General features: G+C 43.1%; 1 long non-coding RNA gene across 2 annotated transcripts in view; it reads right to left on the bottom strand.

Moving 5' to 3' along the window:
- LOC148522221 (uncharacterized) overlaps nucleotides 1-18,812 on the bottom strand; it is a 62,973-nt gene that overhangs the window by 1,589 nt on the left and 42,572 nt on the right. The gene's annotated exons all lie outside the window — the stretch shown is intronic.

Below are 18,812 nucleotides of genomic sequence, written 5' to 3'. Positions count from 1 at the left end.
GATGCTCATCAGGCTGGAAAAGGTTACAAAACCACCTCTAAAGAGTTTGGAATCCACCAATCAACAGTCAGACAGATTGTGTACAAACGGAGGAAATTCCAGACCATGATTATCCTTAATCAAAGATCACACCAAGAGCAAGGCTTCTAATAGTCTGCAAGGTCACAAAGGAACCCAAGGTAACCTCTAAGCAACTGAAGGCCTTTCTCACATTAGCTAATGTTAATGTTCATGAGTCCACCATCAGGAGGACACTGAGCAACAATGGTGTGCATGGCAGGATTGCAAGGAGAAAACCACTGCTCTCCAAAAAGAACATTGCTGCCTTCCTGCAGTATGCTAAAGATCACCTGGACAAGCTAGAAAACTATTGGAACAATGTTTTGTGGACAGATCAGTCCAAAATATGGCTTTCTGGTTTAAATGAGAAATGTTATGTTTGGAGAAAAGAGAACACTGCATTCAAGCATAAAAACCTCATACCATCTGTGAAACACGGTGGTGGTGGTGGTGGTGGTATAATGGTTCGGGCCTGTTTTGCTGCATCTGGCCCAGGATGACTTGTCATCAATGATTGTACAATGAATTCTGAATTATACCAAAATATTCGAAAGGAAAATGTTAGGACATCTGTCCATGAGCTGCACCTCAAGAGAACGTGGGTCATGCAGCAAGACAACGACCAAAAGCAAAAAAGTAATTCAACCAAAGAATGGTTAAAGAATAAATTTAAAGTTTTGGAATGGCCAAGTGTTATGAATCTCTGGGAGAATTCCCAGTGAAACCATTAGCAGGAAAATTAAGCTCAGTATAGTATAGATTGTGGAGCTAGGTAAGTCAATTGATTAACCGTCGATTGATAAAACATTCTTGAAGCGTCAACTGATAAAGAGTCAATTGATAAGGAGTTGTGAGGATAGCTGGCTCCTGACAGGAATGTGGCCTTACGTCTGATATATGCTTGACCGGTTGCAACCTTGAGAGCTGGAATGCACTTGGCAAGTTGCAGCCTTGAGAACTGGTATGCATTTGACAAGTTGCAGCCTTGAGAGCTGGTATGCAGGCTAGTTGCAGCCTTGAGAGCTGGTATGCACTTGGCAAGTTGCAGCCTTTAGGGCTGGTATGCACTTGGCTAGTTCAGAAATTGCTGTAAATGTTGATTGCTGTTTGAACATGCAGACAACGAATAGCTACTGAACTGAGGAATAGTAAATTGCAGATAGTGCACATCAACACTGAATTGCAGTGCAGACAGCTGGGTGTAATTTAGCTGATAGGCCACACACAGAGGAGCTGCTGAGACTGCTGGAATGAATACACAAAAAGTTCACACAGTACTGAAGTGCAAATTAGACACTGCTATGGTGTACTTGCAGGAAATCCACACAGACGCTGAGGTGTGGCAGGCACTGCTCTGATGTTACTTTCAGAGAATCCACTCTGTCGCTGGTAAGCGGCAGCCACTGCTAGATGTAACTTGCAGGAAGTACACAGATGCTGGGACATGTGGAGATGGAATACACAGGCGGATAAACTTCTCATTAGAACCGGAAGCCACAAACAAACGCTATAGCCGGCACCAGAGCAGTGAACCAGCAGAGGTAAAAAAGGAAGATCCAATCAGTGCTGGGAGGCGGAGACAAAACAGTCAGGTAGGAAGATCTCGTGGAGCAGCAGCCCGGCATTCTTGTCTCCTTGCAACGGGCCTGAGCAAACCACCGGGAGCACCATTGTCAGACAAGGCGCAGCGGCGACTTGTGATACCAAGTCAAAATCCGGATCTTAATCCAATCAAAATGTTGTGGAAAGACCTGAAGCGAGCAGTTCATGGGAGGAAACCCACCAACATAACAGAGTTGAAGCAGTTTTGTACGGAGGAATGGGGTAAAATTCCAACAAGACAATGTTCACGACTAATCAACAATTACTGGAAACGTTTAGAAACAATGATTGCTGCACAAGGGGTGTCATACCAGATACTGAAAGCAAAGGTTCCCATACTTTTGTCACTCACAGATATGTGAAATTTGGTAATTCTCCTCAATAAAAAATTAGCACATCTAATTTTTTTCATCTCATTTGTTTGATTTGGTTCTCTTTATCTACTTTTAGGACTTGTGTGAAAATGTGAGGTAGTTTTAGGCCAAATTTCAGCAGAAATATAGAAAATTCTGAAGGGTTCACAAACTTTAAGCACCACTGTAGTTCTCATATAGCCACATGAAGGCATGGCAGCCATCTTGCCTTTGTTTTACACACAACCCCTTACCACAGTAGCCATTTGACTTTTTGTGATAAAAAAATAGTCTTAGCACACATTTCTCTTCACCCTTTCCAAATGGGTTCTACACAAGGATGATATGATATGGGACAATATACATTGTTGCGTGTTTATCTACTTTTAGGACTTGTGTGAAAATGTGAGGTAGTTTTAGGCCAAATTTCAGCAGAAATATAGAAAATTCTGAAGGGTTCACAAACTTTAAGCACCACTGTAGTTCTCATATAGCCACATGAAGGCATGGCAGCCATCTTGCCTTTGTTTTACACACAACCCCTTACCACAGTAGCCATTTGACTTTTTGTGATAAAAAAATAGTCTTAGCACACATTTCTCTTCACCCTTTCCAAATGGGTTCTACACAAGGATGATATGATATGGGACAATATACATTGTTGCGTGTTCAATACTGACTAGGGAGGAAATGTATTAAACTGTATTAGAGGGAGATTGATCACTTATTTTACAACTGAAGTAGCAATATTGGTGATAAACTTACTTATTCTATCTTTAGACATATTGGTCTAGAAGGACTATCTGATATTTTGAAAAATGTGGGTATGTAACTCTAGGGCTTTATGTCATGAAATCTATGCAACTTGCCTTACAATTTTACAAAACAACCTCAAGGACAAAGGTAAGCGCTCATTGCATAAGAATGCACAAGGTTAGAAATATATACATGTACAGGAGGGCCCGGCTTTATGATGTCCTGCTTTTAAACATTCTGCTAATACAGCGGTGTTCCATTATGTATATGTTCATCATTTTTGTCAAATGTTCTGTTCTTTCAGCATTTTTTATCGCCTAACACGCTCAACAGTACATCAAGGAAGGCTGCCATTTACATAACAATACTATATTACAATGTCATAAGCCTCTTACTTTAAATGCCAAGTTGGATATTAATTTGGTGAGCAATTTATATCTACAGCTGCATTTAGAGGTGTAACATGGTGCCATGGCAGCCAGAGCAAGTGCATGCTACGGCACCCCCCACAGGACTGTATTTTGCAAAAAAGGGACGTGGCAAACGTGGGAGGGCACAATGGGGGAAATTCAATTCAAAGCGCTGTTGAATAGCCCTGGGAGGTAGCTCCCGAAGGCAGAGCCGTAACTAGACTTTTTGGTGCCCTGTGCCAGAGAGCATTGGGCGTCCCCTTCCCCCCCATTTTTTAAATAGGAACATAAGATTGTGCACCTGAAAAATGGTCATGGTCTCATGGGTAAGGGCCAAGGAAGAGATAGGGGAGGCCAGGAGATGCTGGGGATAAAAGAAGAAGAAGCTACAAGTGAGAATGATCATAAACAGGAAAATTGACAGGCCCAAACAGTGCCCCCTGCCCTGCGGTGCCCTGTGCCATGGCACTGGTCGCACCACCCTAGTTACGGCCCTGCCCGAAGGTATTCAATTCAGCGCAAAGTTTGGTCATGCTAAAGGATTTCTTCTCGCACACCCCTGTGGATGCAAGGAATCTGACAAAAGTGACGGTCGCGTGGCTTTTTGCCATCTTAGCACGGCGCTAACAGCTTAGCGGCTGGGCTGGCACTTTAGTCAGAGAATGCCAGTTCTCGCGATTAAACACCCAGGTTAAGTCGCTAGAATCGGTATTCTCTGACTTAACAGCGCGCTGAGTTGAATATCTCTGGGAGCTCCCTACCGGGGATATTCAACATCGCACGGAATTGAATTCCGCCCATGGAAGTGTAAAAACAATTAGTAAAAATGCTTCATTTTAATAACAGAGCATTTATTTTCTATCCCACCCCACTACCTCCCACTACGACGTTTCCAGCATGCATTGGCCATGTCCCCATCCCGATTACAAACTCCCCAATGTTAGGTTTGTTTAGGACAACTGTCAGTGTAAATTATTGCTAATTTGGGGCCTATATTATAATTACTCTAGAATAACAAAAGAGCAGTGTTTGTTTTTTTTTTGCAATACTGCATTTTATTATACTAGTAGCTGTTGCCCGCCACTTTCCCAACAGTAAAATCACTTCTGCCAATAATTTTTTTTATTTGAGGTGTTCTAGTTGTATTACTTTGCACAGAGCCCCTGCTGCGGGAGTGTCCCCTGTGACCAGCAGCGTTATACAGACTGGTAGCAGCAGTGCTGTCAACCACCACTCACACCAATGTCAAGTGAACGTGGGCAGAAAAGCACCCCACCACTTAAGCGCATGGTGGCACACCTTTCTCTTGCATTGATGATGTAAAAGTTTATTTTTGTTATTGCTCAACTTTTACTTGTCGGATCAAGATGAAACAAAGTGCAGGTTATTTCTAAGAGTTTTTACTACAAATTGATGTAGTTTTCATAAAAATTGGTTCAGTATTTTTTACGCCAACTTGGAACAAACAGACACAAAGTTCTTATTATATCAGTGTAGATTTTCTATCTTTAAACTCTAGATCCTTTCCTTTTTTAATTTTCCTGTTTTTAACAATATATTATAGTTTATAAAATGTAAATACCTTCAGCAGAGGGACCTAACTGAACATAAAGGTTATAAAGAATTTGCAGTAATAATTATTAATCACAGCTGTGCTCAACACCTACTGTATGTTGGAGCCACAGCACCGGCTTTAGGTGCTCCACCCACACTTACACTTTAAAAGAAAGCAGTATTCCGCTTTCATTAATATTCATTTTGGAGGTCTGAAACCTTCCCTGCCGTATGTGCAGCGCACTCCTGTACTAGTCAAGGAACAAGAAACATCTTTGATTTACATCTCATAATATTTATACTGTAGTGGAATAAACAAATGATGAACGAAGGCTACAAGTGGATGATGTTCTTCTGATACACCTTATATTGGCAGGTGGTCGCTGGTGTCTAACAGCATGGATGCAGCAGAGCTTAAGTGGCTAAAGGCTTTTTTATCAACAGGCCCCAACAGTTTAAAACCATCCTTGCCCATGTCCCTGTGAGATGCCTCTGTAAGTTAATGCTGCATATATTGTATTTGTTAAGAACCATCCTGACGTGTTTTATCATAAATCCATATTCACACATTTAATTGTTACCATTTAATTTCAGTGGTGTTTATTTTCCCTTTAATTAGTGTTATTAGTAAGCAATATTCTACCGTATCTAGCAATACAGTGAATTGAAGAATCATAATTCATTAGCCATCCCTGAAATACAAGAATTGGGTGTCTTGCTAATGATATGCGAGTTGGATACGACATCTGTTATACACAATGATCATACAGTACGTTGCAGTGCCTGATTTCTGTGTTGTTAAAGAAATAACAATTCTTGACAGCTTAATTCATGAACTTGGCCCACACCCAGGGCTTCTATGTGGTCTTCTAATTTGAGTACATTACTTTCAGTAATCCCCTTAGTGTAAAATACCTAAAATAAAAATACAAGTCATGAATTGGCTGGTAATCAATAAGCTCTTGAAATGGCAACACTATAAATGATTGATTGATATGCAGTTGTTTAACTGATCAAAATAAAGGCATTATAAAAGGAAAATAGAGTTTAATTTCACTTTATAGGAATAATTCACTGCCATCACATTTAGGTACAATTAGCACTAAAACATAGCAAATAATTCATTATTATCTGTCTATTGCAAGCTAGACAATGAAAGCAAATATCTGATTAGTTGCTATGCATTATTGTCAGTTTACAGTTATATGCAATGTTAGTAAATAAGACCTTATATCACATAAGTGTCACCCACTGGTGGAGAAAGCATAACATATAGCATATTCTTAACTTCACTGAGAATATTATACTAGTAAACCAGCATCAGAGCATACAGTAGGTCCAGCCTGGGATAAAAAAAAAAAAACAGCTCTACATAGATACCCTTCCTGTGTCACTAAAACTCATAGGACCCTGGTTGAAATTTAATGTCCCCCCCAGTGCTGTGATGCAGTAAAGCTAACCGTTGCATTTCAAGTGGTATACCTGTGCTTTAATGGGATATTCTCATGTAAGCAAAATTCAGAGAGGGAATCTTGATGGAATTGTGCGTTATGCATAGTTGAACAGAAGTGCATTTGTATTAAGTATAGGTTGGTGCCTACAGATAGAGGTGATCTGCCTACAAAGATGTGTACAACTCTGCATATAGGCAGACATACGCATTTAGCTTATGAATGCAATACAGGAGCGATTACAACCAACTTGAGTGCAGCTCTGCATCAGGCTCAGTGTGTTTTCTTCCTCTGAATTGCACACACAGAATCCTTTAGCACATAACTACCTAGGAGATGAAGTTTATGTCCCGGCGGTGGTGATGCCGGCACATGAATCCCGACACCAGTCAGAATCCCAGCGCCAGTGTGCAGACTCAGTGCAGGCACCCTCATCTCTCTGGCAGTGCCACGGTGCAGTAGATTCTGGCTTAGTGCTCCCTGCACCCATTATAGATATGCCCCTGGCCCCCTGGCCAGCATCCCGACAGTAAGTATTGGGATTAGGGGGCTTGTTAGGCACTAGGAGGAGGTTTAGGCTAAGAAGGAGAGGGTTAAGCTGCGGAGAGGAAGGGTTAGGTTTAGGACACTTACCTGCAGATGTCTGTATCCTAACCCTGTAGGGATGCCGGCATCGGGATCCTGAGTGACGGCATCCCGTACTCAACCACTACCTAGTTTAAATGGTATTACCTGTACATATCATGCTGTCTAGACCATAGCTAGAGTGGTGCGACTAGTGCAAGGTCAGCATTGGGTTGTAGAGGGGGGTTCAGTATACTTTGTAAACATTCATGTTGAAACTCAAAATGTCGACATGAGAATGTGGATATGGTCATTATGCCAACATGCTTTTCAGGTCAAGATTGACCATGTCGACACTGCTGACATGATTCGAATTTTGATGTTCACTTACCTGCTAGCAGATTTCTGGTGGCTCCAGCGATGTCTTCTGGATCCGGCAGTCAGGTGGTGGCGAGTTCAGAAGGTCATCCAGTGGTTCTGGCGGGAACGCAAGTCCCTATCCCTACCCTCCTCCAAGAGCCTAACCCTAACCCACTCCATCCCACAGCTTAACCCTAATGTCACACAAACTCATAGTACACAGCCGCTGTGCCATGGGCCATAACATAGAAGGGAAAGTGTGTGGCAGTATCAGCATAGAAGGCGATATTGAGCCATGGATTATGTGTGGGACTGGAGGGATTCGCCCACACAGAGAATAAAATGGAGGTGTGGCCATACCTAATGGCTGCCTTGTCTACAGAGCCCAGGTGGGGAGTGAGGAGACAGACCAGTCAGGCTGTCAGAGGAAACAGCCTGTGGGACTGTAGCTATAGAGCCCAGCGGGGGCCAGGAGGCCAGTGTCCAAGTCTGCATGAAGTAGAGAGGACCACAATACATATAGCAGAGAACATACTGTATCCGGAAAGAAAAGAAATATATATATATATATATATATATATACATATATATATATATTGAGAAACTGTATGTGTGTGTGTCTATTTGTCCTTTATGCACGGACAGAGTTTTCTACCTAGCTGTAGGTTGATCTGGATTAGATTTTTGACTATGTTTGAAATTCGTCAGGGCTATGGAGGTCTACATGGTGCCCACCAAGTAGGCCGTGGAGTCTCTGATTTGAAATTTTGGTTTAAGCAAGTTCTCTCAGGATGTCTTCCAGTGCCTAAAACTGCACAGATCTGGAGGCACAGGCTGATATGTACTAGTGGGGGCAGGCAGAGCTCCAACGGTAGAGCAGTGAGTCGGAGGATCAACTGTAACACTGCACCTGCACTGACAGTTAAGCCATGTATCCACTACACGATTAAATGAATAATAGAACAATAACAACATAGTTATCATTCAATCGTTCATTATATTGTGCAGTGGACATTGGGCCTGATTCAGAGCCGGACGTCATTTGCGCTCGCTCGTTCAGAAAAAGGGTCCGGCTATTTAAATTGAGCGCTCGCTCTTTGCGGTCTGTTGACGCCTCTATGTCTGAGCGAGCAAACGAAACATGCGCTCGCTATTTTGAAAAGACGCCCCCTGGCCACTCGCATCATACGTCATCTCCGCTATTTATTAGATTAATCGAGTACATCGAAAGGCATCTGAACTGCTCGCAGTGCTTGTGGTTGGATTTTCCTACCGCAATCATGCCAACAGTTCAGGCTAAGAGACAACCAAGTGACGTGGCCGATGACGCTACTATGTTAATTATGCACACCCTTAAAACGCCCGTTTTGACCGTTTGGCACGCCGGCGTTCGGCTCACCACTCCCCGTTTTCAAGCACCTTCCCCTGTTACCACCCACAAATGCCTCATCCTGTCACTCAAAATAGCAGGCGCTCGCAATTTTGCGAACACACGTTTTCCGACCGCACTGACTGGTTGGCGCATGCCCATTACGACCCATACGCATATGTGCGAACATCGCTCGGAGCGAACGAGCGGCCGCTTACGAGCAGCTCTGAATCAGGCCCATTGAGCCCACACTGAAGGATAGATCTTAGATGCGGGGGTGGGGGGTGGGGTTGGAAGGGTTAGGTTTAGATGTCAGGGGGGGTTTCATACTGATTCCACCCTTTCATATATATGATCTACCTTTCCATCACCCACAGCATCTCCCTGTCACCCAGTGTCTCCCCCTATCACCCCTTCCTCCCCCAGTCACTCTCTGCCTCTTATCACCCCCAAAGACTTCACAGGGGGTACAAAAATTTTACATTTGCATTAATGTATATATAAACACCTGGATAAGAGTTTCAATCTTGAGAGTTTTTTGAGCCTGAAAAACATGCAAGTTTGTATGTCCTGTGACTTTATTACACTGGTTGAGTTTAAAAATGTTAGAGTATTCTCTCACATTTTCTAAACTCTCACCCTATTATATTTGGCCCTATATCGCTCTGTGTAGATGATAAACAGATTATGCATATATGTAACAGTGTAACTGCAAGAAAAATGTGGGATGTGCTGAAGAAAGTGCATGAGAATGGTGCACAGGTGTATTTGTTACTGACTGACACATGTTAAAAGATCCATAGGTGGTGCTGATTATTTCATTTGTTATACTGAGAAGAACATGCAGCACTAATAAAATTCTATTATATTACTATTTTTATTGTGGTCATGGTGTGAGCTGGGGAGGAGGGTTTTAAGGTAATTGGAACCCCCCCTGCGTTTGCCTATGAGCCCGCTCTGTCCCCCAGCTTTAAGGAGATCCATTCTGCACTTGTCTCCTCTGTCTCCCAGGAAGTGATGCAGTGGTCTGTGACCCCCAGTGGGGTCTCACTGGCGGCGATTAAATTGTTTTTTTAAGCCGTGATAATTAATGGGGGCCCAGTGTTGCATTAATTATCGCTGTCTTCACGCCCTATTAGAACGGGTTTAGCCATGTAAAACAGCTAAAACCTGTCTAAATTCCTAACCACGGGTTTATCGCACATTTTTGCTCACACCCGATCGGAGCACCAATGAATTGCTCCGTCAGGTGCCTTAAAAAAACAGCCGTCGGCTAAACAAGTGAATCGCCTCTACTAAGACATGATCCGGCTTCTTGCTCATGCAGCCAGGCGGAAGTGATCCTGCCACTAGCTGCAGCAGCACAGGGGGATAGAGAGGATGGAGGCTGCTGCTGTATGCACAGTCTGCAGTGAGGACATCTCCCTCCAGTCCTCATGTCAAAAATGAAAACAAATCACCCGGCCAAAAGACGGCCCGACAGGTGCATCAGCCCACTGGGAATCTTCTCAGTGATGCCTACGGCCAATCCGCCACTGGCAGTATGCCATCAAGGGGTGTGTTGTGCTCCCCTATGGGTCATGTCTATCTCCACTCAGGGCATAAACACTTGGAACTTGAATTTATCAGCAAATATTTATTTACATTTGGTAGGAGAGTTTACAAAAATATACTGTGCTTTGCACTGTATACAAACATAGAACTGTGAAATACTATACTATGCGCAACATTAAGCAATACTACACATCACTATGCATTATATTATACACATACATAGCACTATGGGCTTGATTCAGCAAGGAACTCAGGGTCTGATTCAGAGCCGGACGCTCTGACCAGAGCGCTCGCTCTGAATCAGGGCCCTCCTACCTAAAAATGGAGCGGCCTCCTGGCCGCTCGCATAGCTGTGGGTGACCACAGCTATGATGATGGTCGCGATGCGGTAGGGTCTCGCTGCCGCAAGCCCTGGAGTGATTTTGGCTCTATCAGAGCCAAAATCACTCCCACTGACATCACTACTGTCAGTGGGGCCGGACCCAGACGGAAGGCGCTCCCATCGACAGCACGCCCCCTTTGGTGCGAGACCCCGTCGCTCGCCGGGTCTTGCGCATGCACACGACGGAGCTCCCTCCGTCGTGCGCATGCGCATTAGGGCACCATCGACCCGCTTGCGAGCGTCCTGCGCTCGCGAGTGGGTCTGAATTAGGCCCTCAGTTGTGTATACGCACGCAATCGGTCGATTACTTCGCACTGTGCAGGTATCACAGTGATCATGTGCAAGCTAGCAATTACGATGGGAACTGCGTTTGCAGAGGCTACGCAGACCCATAGCAGAGTGATTGACAGGAAGTGCCATTTGTGGGTGTTAACGGGGTGGGGGGTGGTTGGGCAAATGCAGGCATGCCAGTGCGTTTCAACGCTGTTGAATGGGCATGCATAAATTAGCCTCTTCAATACCTGACGCCTCCTCAGGTCTCATAGCGTGCGCAGAAGATAGCAATTCCTAAGTGGGGTCTAGGCTTCCTTAACTGTGCGCTTGAGTCCGATGTTACCGATTGTTTCGCTATGTTGCCCTAGTATACGGATGTGAATAAGGGGCAGTGGGCGTCTTTATGTCAGGCTGTGTACGCAATGTAAATGCAAACATTTAAATAGCACCGCTGGTATTAGCAATGCAGTTGTGTGCGTATAAGCAGAATAGCGATCCATGCTGAATCAGGTCCTGTGTGCAAAGTACAATATACAGAGCTCATGTATATACAGCACTACACTATACATACTAAACACATACTGGCCAAATTATCCACCAGTCCACAGCCAGTGTCTCTCTCTCTCTCTGTGTATATATATATATATATATATATATATATATATATATACACACACACACACACTATATGGACAAAGGTATTTGGACGCATGACCATTACTCCATGAGGGACTGTATTGACATTGTACTCAAATACATATACTTTAATATGGAGTTGGTCCCCCTTTTGCACCTATAACAGCTTCCACTCTTCTAAGGCTTTCCACAAGATTTTGGAGTGATCCTGTGGGAATTTGTGCCCATTAATTCTGTAGAGCATTTATGAGGTCAGGCACTGATGTTGGATGAGATGGCCTGGCTCGCAATCTCCATTCCAGTTCATCTCAAAGGTGCTCGATGAGGTTGAGGTCAGGGCTCTGTGCGGGCCAGTAAAGTTCTTCCACACCGAACTCATCAGACCATGTCTTTATAGTCCTTGCTTTGTACACTGGGGCACAATCATGTTGGAATAGAAAAGGGCCTTCCCCAAACTGTTGCCACAAACTTGGAAGCATATCATTGTCCAAAATGTCTTGGTATGCTGAAGCATTAAGATTGCCCTTCAATGGAGATAAAGGGCCAAGCCCAAACCCTGAAAAACAACCCCATACCATTATCACTCCTCCACAAAACTTCACAGTTGGCACAATGCAGTCAGGCAGATAACGTTCTCCCGGCATCCGCCAAACCCAGACTCGCCCATCTGGCTGCCAAACAGAGAAGCGTGATTGGTCACTCCACATAACACGTTTCCACTGCTCCACAGTCCAGTGTGGATGTGCTTTACACCACTTAATCCGATGCTTGGCATTGGACTTGGTGATGTGAGGCTTGCATGCAGCTGCTCGGCCATGGAAACTCATTCCATTAAGCTCCCGCCGCACAGTTTTTGTGCTTACATTAATGCCAGTGGAAATTTGGAACTCTTCAGGTGTGGAATCAGCAGAGAATTAGCGAGTTTTACGCACCATGCGCCTTAGTTGACCCCACTCTGGGAGTTTATGTGGTCTTCCCCTTCGAAATCTGAATATTTTAGGCACAGGCTACAAGGTGTGAGATCACAGACAGTGCTCAGCGGGGCACTCATTAACCCTGTAAATTCTAGGTAAGAGTGATAGGCTGGTGAAGCATTGGCAGGGTCAGTCACTGGCCCAGACAGCAGAGAGTACATTACAGTGCTGTGAGCATGCAGCTCTCCGCCCCACAGTGACACGCAGGGTCCCGCTCATACACACATACAGCTGCCAGCACTGCTGTCCCTCACATTCCCGGAGCCTGGGGAACAAAAAGAGACTCGAGAGAGATTATGATATCTCACGAGTCCAGTAGCTACACAGCGGTGCGGCAGCTGTGTAGAGGAGGAAGAAACATACTAGAGTCCAGTCATCGACACCCGTCCGATGACTGGACTAGATAACCCTCATTTCCTGCGGCAGCAGAGTAATTCTGAAAGTCATAAACAATATAAAAAAAAATAAATAAAAAAAACGCTAGCCCACTGGCTTGCTCGGGCAAACAGTACCCTCTGCCTATCTGGGCCCCTGCATGTAACAGCACTAGATGCCAAACCAGATAAAGAACTGACATTAGAATATGTTAAAGGGAATGTGTGGATCAATTAAATTGCACTATAGAAACTGCAAATATGTATGATACAGCAGTTCAGGACTATGGGCCTGATTCAGTAAGGATTGCAACTGCAATTGCAATAGCGATTACGCACGCAGTCTCACTGCGAAGATACACAGCCTAACATAAGGACGCCCACCTTACCTTACACACATCCGTAATACTTCGCAAGACTGCGAAATCATCGGTTCCATCGAGTACAATCGCAGCCTCAGACATTGCTAACTTTATCGCACGCAGTGCAAGCCCAAGCGGCGTATGGCATTGCAGTGGCTCATTTATGCATGGCCATGCAACAGTGTTCAAACACACTGGCGCGCCTGCGTTTTACCGACCACCCCACTTCCTGTCAATCTCTCTGCGATGGATCTGTGTAGTCACTGCAATCGCAATCCTGATTGCAGCGGAGTGTCAGCGCATGCGCACTGCATATGCAGAATGCAACAATTGGCCGATTGTGTGCATAGTCACAATTGCCCTATATTATTAAAAGCACTAGCCAGACACCAGAAACACATGAATGTTTTGTGAGCAAGAAACCTGGTTATTTAAAGGCAGATAACGGAGTCTGAAATGCCACAGGGAATCAGCTAAAGAAATGCCAAGCAATAGGAAAGAGTTTGTAAAGGAGAAGGAAAATTCTTCTAATGCTAAATGTGCTTTCAATACAAACATAAGCATAGTGATAATGGTGTATTGGTTCAGCAGCTACAAATGACAGGAATTTATTTACTCAATAATTCAGAAGGAATAGCCACAGCTACTGGTCTTTATACTGTCTTAGAAGGAGTACGGAAGGATTATATACTGCCCAGTCTCTCCAACATTTACCAGAAAGATATTTAGGAAGAATGTCTTATATGTGCCTAATTTGGACACCAATCAGTTGTTTGTGAACTAGCTTACCAGATAACCAATTGTGGAACTGCTGTAGTGAAATAAAGTATATTGATATGGCAGAACAAATTTAAGACACGTCAAAATTATTTAAGTATAAATAGTATCTTTATATAAAAAACAGTATATATATATCCAATGCTCTGACACCCGTGTGCTGTATGGTGCTGTCCGTTGCTATGAGGCTCTAATTCTAAAATTTTTGGAGAAAAATGGAGTCTGATTTCTTCTGTCAGTTAGGCCATTTCAACCTGTTGTTGGAAGACTATGCAAAAGAATTATCTGCATACCAGAGGTACTACAGTTTACAATCAGACTACTGGAAGGTTACAATAATCCGGTCGGTGAACTCCTGTGTGTTGTGGGGAAGAAACTCTAAAACGGAAGACTGTGTGTGCTATGACTGCGATCTGAAGATTGTTGTGATATGCTTAATATACAAGAATATATACGGTACGCGCATATTAAATCAGTACTATACTGCACTATCAGGCGCTGGTCCTTGTCCCCCTATATATATATATATGCAATGAAGGCGGCACTCAGAGAATTTCAATCAGGGTGAAAAATGTGGAGCTTAACGATCCTCATCGACGTTTCGGAGGCGGAACCTCCTTCCTCAGGACATTCACAGACAAATATTGCAATACATATGACAACCTTAAGTACCTGAAAACACCTGGATCCCACCACCTTGTGATCGTAGGACGCTAGCCGCACTTCTGGAAGCAAATGGAACCACCGGTGAGGGTCGGCGTAGAACCATTGACATCACATAGAAGTGCCACTGGTACCTGCAATCTCACATGGTTTGCCGCTAGGAAGTATGTGACCATGGCATCGGAACAAACATTCTGGAGCCTATCGCATTAACCGCACCGTGGCTGAATAAATATATCACAATGTGAAATACAGAAAAAACATGCAAAAGCATAAACAAAATGATAATGGTAAGGCACATGCAAAGACACTATAATGAAATACATAAAATTGGCCTGATAATCACTATCCAACAAGGTACAATAAATATTGCAATCAAATAATGGTATAATCACCTATAACTAAGGTGTATACTGTAGTTCCTGAACAGCAACATGCAGAAAAATACCTCTTATTGTAAACACATAACAGAAGTTGCATCACAGCTATTTAAGGAAAACAATGAAACAATGTATGTTATTCCCACATAAGCAAAGTTATCTGCAAAGTTGCTAAAGAATGTTCAAGACAAACACATATTGAAATAATGTGAATAGAACAACATTGTTGCTAATACTAATAACAAACCAAACTGGTCAGATGGCACAAGAACCAGAGAATGGGTGAGTTTAAGAGCAGATTATAGGGGGTAAACAGTTTCAAAACAACAAAGAAATATAAATACAAAAATATAATTAATGTGAAAAATAAACTTTATAGAAAACAGTTTAACTCCAAAGATTCATTCAAGCCTTTAGGGGCCAGTGTCTAGCAATATATCCACCTGGCCTCCAGTTGCAAATTTTTTGGCTCTGTTACCACCAAGCAACAACGGAACCTGATCAATAATAAAATAGCGAAGTGTGGCCACACCATGTTGGGCTTGAGCAAAGTTGCGAGCCACAGTTGTTCACTTCCACCTGTGTTGATGGCGTGTTGAGCCATGCGCTCCTTAAATTGCCTCTCCGTCTTGCCCATATAGTGTAACCCAAATGAGCAAGACAAGAGATAGACAACAAATTTGGAGCTGCAGGTTAAGGCATGCAAAATCTCTATTAACTTCATAGAAGTGTGGTGATGCTCTGCCAGGCCTCTACTGCAAATGTCTTCAGTTCCTGCTTGTTCTTGGGGCATTTTCCCTTCAGTTTTGTCTTCATCAAGTGAAATGCATCCTCAGTCGGATTCAGGTCAGGGGATTGACTTGGCCATTGCATAACATTCCACTTTTTAGCCTTAAAAAACTCTTTAGTTGCTTTTGCAGTATGCTTCGGGTCATTGTCCATCTGCACTGTGAAGCGCCGTCCAATGAGTTCTGAAGCCTTTGACTGAATATGAGCATATAATACTGCCCAAAACACTTCAGAATTCATTCTGCTGCTTTTGTCACCAGTCACATCAACAATAAATACAAGGGAACCAGTTCCATTGGCAGCCATACATGCCCACGCCATGACACTACCACCACCATGCTTCACTGATGAGGTGGTATGTTTTGGATCATGAGCAGTTCCTTTCCTTCTCCATACTCTTCTCTTCCCATCACTGTGGTACAAGTTGATCTTTGTCTCATCTGTCCATAGGATGTTGTTCCAGAATTGTAATGGCTTTTTTAGATGTTGTTTGGCAACCTCTAATCTGGTCTGTTTTTGTGGCTCACCAATGGTTTACATCTTGTGGTGAACCCTCTATATTCACTCTTGTGAAGTCTTCTCTTGATTGTTGACTTTGACACATATACACCTACCTCCTGGAGAGTGTACTTGATTTGGCCAACTGTTGTGAAGGGGTTTTTCTTCACCAGGGAAATAATTCTTCTGTCAACCACAACAGTTGTATTCCGTGGTCTTTTGGTGTTGCTGAGCTCTCCGGTACGTTCTTTCTTTTTAAGAATGTTCCAAACAGTTGATTTGGTCACACCTAATGTTTTTGCTATCTCTCTGATGGGTTTGTTTTGATTTTTCAGCCTAATGATGGCTTGCTTCACTGATAGTGACAACTGTTTGGATCTCATATTCAGAGTCGACAGCAACTGATTCCAAATGCAAATGTCACACCTAGAATCAAGTCCAGACCTTTTACCTGCTTATTTGATAATGAAATAACGAGGGAATAGCCCACACCTGTCCATGAAATAGCTTTTGAGTTGATAGTCCCATTACTTTTGGCCCCTTAAAAAGTGGGAGGCACATATAGAAACCGTTGTAATTACTACACCGTTCACCTGATATGGATGTAATTACCCTCAAATTAAATCTGAAAGTCTGCAGTTAAAGCACATCTTGTTTGTTTCATTTCAAAGCTATTGTGGTGGGGAATAGTGGCCAAAATATGAAAATTCTGTCAATGTTCCAATATTTATGGACCTGACTGTATATTCTGTAAAACAATGTTGTGTGGTTGTCCCAGACCTGACACTGATGAGTCGATCGCTCTGTATTATACTATGCTATGTCTCTGTAATGTTCTCCTTGTATTTGATTATTCTGTTTTATATATATATCTATATATATCTATCTATATGCAGCCCAATATGCCAGGCACTCCAAAGATAAACAGAGAATGACTTGCTGCGGTGCCTTCCCAGGGGAATAAATCCCATATGTAGATAATGGTCGCAAGGAGGCACTCAGCAGACTAGTTTCAAAGGTAAAACAATGTCCTTTATTCCATTCCTACAGCGTTTTGGGGTAACCCCCCGTCTTCAGGGACAAGCAATATACAATGATAAATAACATACACATATATATACCAAAAACACATATAATTAAAACACCATTATCATACTCACCTGTGTCACGCTGCCGCCTGAGGACCCGCTTCCTGCTCCGGCTCGTGTGTCCGTCGCGTACCCGGTGATGTCATCGGCAGCGCGGCACAAGGAAATGCCACTTGCTTACTGTTGCTAAGCAACATCAGATCTGTAAATACAAAACAACCCAATGTTAAAAACTCCGGCAATGCATAACTGTAACACTGCACATAATTAAAGATAAGTCACTATGTGAAGAACATAAACTTATCATGTCTTCAACTGTATAATACACTAAGGTCTGCCGTCAGCAAAGGTTATTACTACTGATGGTGCTGCAGAAATAATAACAATGAATCTACTGTCAAGCTAATTATAAAAGCACTGGAGTCCCAGGGTCTCATTCAGACCTCTGGGAGCCAGTGTTCCCAACAAAAATATCCAACGACTTTCCCTGTGCAGTAAAGTTTTAGCCCTATTGCAACCTCGCTTACTTTCTGGAACATGATCTATAATAATGACCCTCATGCTTGCCACGCTATGTTTGAACCGGGCGCAATGTCTAGCGACCAGTTGTTTGCTAGTGCCTGATTCAATAGCCTGATGAATTACACTACGATGGAGAGCCATGCGTTCATGAAATTGCCGCTGAGTCTTGCCGACGTAAGCCAATCCGCATGGACATGTCAATAAATAAATGACATGCGTAGTGGTGCAAGTGACAGCATGTCTAATACTGATTTTTTTGCCTGTAAGTGGATGACAAAAGGTTGAACCCACAGATAACGTTCGGCATGTTACACAACCCAAGCAGCGGTAGTGTAGTGCGGATGTGACTAGCCTTTACACCTGTATACCACATAGGGCAGGTGTGGAGGCAGTCGACAGTCTGATTACGGACAATCCTTTTTACACTGGTCCTCCTAAAAAATTGATTTTACAGTTGCTTGATTTAGTGTTAACTAGAAATTTTTCTTACCACAACGGAAAGTATTATATACAAACATCGGGATGTGCCATGGGGTCCCCTGTGGCTCCTTCCTATGCGAATGCATTCATGTATATGATAGAATAGAAGTTGCTATACAATCATGGTCATCTGAGGGCAGAAATTATATTGTATCGTCGATGCATCGGCGATCTGTTGATCTTTTGGGTGGGTACTCCAACAGCTCTGAGTTCTCTATTAGAGGAACATAATGCATCGCAGAGCGTAGTAATACTTACATATACGATGAGTAAGGATTTAATTCATTTTTTGGATATCATGATTACCATGCAGAATTTGGGGTTCAGTACTTCATTATACACAAAGGCAACGGATAGAAACACGTTACTTCGTCAGGAAAGTTTTCATCCTTTAGCCTTACGTAAGGGGCTTCCTTATGCCCAGTTTCTCACAGTATCACCTCAGATACTAATGAATTAGAGCCTGCTCTGGATGATATGATAGAGAAATTTGTGACACGAGGATATGATAGAAATGAATTAATCCATTTAAAGAACAAAGTCATTAAGATGACTAGAGAGAACACTTTAGCCACTAAAAC

This window comes from Taudactylus pleione, unplaced genomic scaffold, assembly GCF_031769625.1.
Source record: "Taudactylus pleione unplaced genomic scaffold, aTauple2 ptg000150l, whole genome shotgun sequence".
In the NCBI taxonomy this organism is placed as follows: Eukaryota; Metazoa; Chordata; class Amphibia; order Anura; family Myobatrachidae; genus Taudactylus; species Taudactylus pleione.
This window is presented reverse-complemented; position numbering and strand designations above follow the sequence as displayed.